Here is a 2,220-nt window from a genome sequence, read left to right on the forward strand (position 1 = left end):
CCCTTTGATTGATTCCTTACTCCTCTCCCAATATTTGTCCTCCAGGTCTGTGACCTCGACCTGGGCACTCCCCAATTTTCAGGGTCTCACAAAGGCCCCTGAGTTCTGTACGTTCTCTCTTTGTTTTCAATGTTTATTTATCTATTTTGAGAAAGAGAGGAAGCATTTGTGGGGTGAGCAGAGAGAGAGAATCCCGAGCAGGCTCCACACTGTCGGTGCAGAGCCCGATGGGGGGCTTGATTTCACAAACCATGAGATCATGACCTGAGCCAAAATCAAGAGTCAGATTCTTAATCAACTGAGCCACCCAGGCGCCCCCTCCCCTCTCTCTTGAACTTAAAGGAGGAGACTCAGACTGAGATTTCAAGACATGAAATTTGGGTGCAGCAGAAGCTTGTGCTCTCTTCTCATAGATCCATGAGAGCTGGACCACACAGGGAACAGCTAAGGGACTATGCAGTCCTTAACCTTAGACCCTGCCTTTCATTTATACTCCCCCTCTGGCTATACTTTCTGCTCTTGGGATCTGAGAGATATCCCCCATCTGCTTCCAATAAGCTCTCTTTTTGGGTTTGTGTCCTTCTGAATTGGTTTCTATTTCTTACCATTAAATATTCCCTGACTCTCTACAACCTTGGACAATGTTCTCATGTGTGAATTTTGCATGTGCTCAATTGTAAACCCCATCAGAGCCAGATTTTTTAAAAATGTTAGGGAGAGTGATCAAATTCATACTGAGCTTCAGCCCTGAAAGTATATTTCTCTGCTCATAGCTTGTTATGATGTAAACCAGGCTGTTTCTGTTGCCTTTTAGGTGGTTTTTTTTTTTTTTTAAACCTCCAGATAGTTCATACCAAAGATCTCTACAGAACATTTCTCTACTTCTAGTTGGCTTAAAATATTTGACCAGACTTGGTCTAACCATATTGCTGAGTATGAGTACTCACTGTAATGACGGATTTTATAAGTGCTGAGAGTAACGGTACTGGAGAACATACATGCAGAGTAGGGGGCACCAATAATTTTAGGATTCAGGTCACATATCTGTTTATAATTGTCATAAGTCTGCACATGCACATGCACCCCCCCACACACACACATACACACATAGCAGGATTTTACAGCACAAAAGGCAGTACCTGACTTTTGAAAATACGTCCTTTTTGATTTTGACAGTGAGCTATGCCAGGTGGTCAATTTGAATGACCATTAATCAGTGCAATGGGGTGTCAAAGGAGTCAGGAATCATTAGGAAAGTATTGTCTCTGAAAGGTTTTGCAAGTTTCTAAATTTATTTTTATCTAAAGAGACTCATGAGGTTCCACCGATGGCATATGTGTCCTATTTATTCCATCAGAACCAGGGTGGTCGAGCACAGAGACACCAATGAGGGATGAGCTAAATCGGGCTGGAGGCAGCTGCATTCTCAGGGGTCACGGCTAATCGCGGCAAAGGGTCGGTGCAAAGACATCATCTCATCCGAGGGGTGTGTGCAAGGTAGGGGTACCCGAGCAAGGCAAAGGCCCTGAAATATGCCAGGTCTCCAGAGATTGGCACCACCAGGGGACAATTCTGTCTTGGGCAGGCTGGCCGGGTGCTAAAAATGTGCCAGGCTTGACACTGAGTTAGGCCTGTATCTTCAGCAAGGGTCGGCTTTCTACCAAGGAAAAATACCCAGTTTTAAAGGGACATAGCTTAGCTAGTCACCCTCGGGTATCTGAACATTGCTATTAAACTGTAAAACTGTCATAAGAGGAAGCATGAAGATTAATAGATAATATTCTTTAGCACTTTAATTTTGTAGAATTCAAAATATAAGAAAATGAATTCCCTGGCTTCTTGCCAAAGCAGATATAAATAAGTAGCTATCGAGGTTCTAATTTCCTGAGAATTTTAATAAAGAGAAATATTTATGGTTTGAAATCACCTCCAAAATTATGCAGCAAAGAATAGATAGTTTATGACTTCGGAGAACAAAAAGAAACTTGCAAATACTTGATGTTGGCAGATCAATTAAGTGGTAATACAAGCTACATTATAATTTTAATCACCATGAAATTAAAATATGGTAATGAGTGTTAACATGACTTTATCCTCTCAAACTATGATTTAATTTATGGAACTTTTCTTGACTACTTCCTTATTTCCATGGCTATTTTTCTTACTCTGTGTGCTACTTTAGATTATACACTTTCCAATGCATATTATTCAGGACAGCCA

This window comes from Lynx rufus, unplaced genomic scaffold, assembly GCF_022079265.1.
Source record: "Lynx rufus isolate CCGP_SWC_20201006 ecotype Redwood Valley unplaced genomic scaffold, mLynRuf1.p SCAF_9, whole genome shotgun sequence".
Classification (NCBI taxonomy): Eukaryota; Metazoa; Chordata; class Mammalia; order Carnivora; family Felidae; genus Lynx; species Lynx rufus.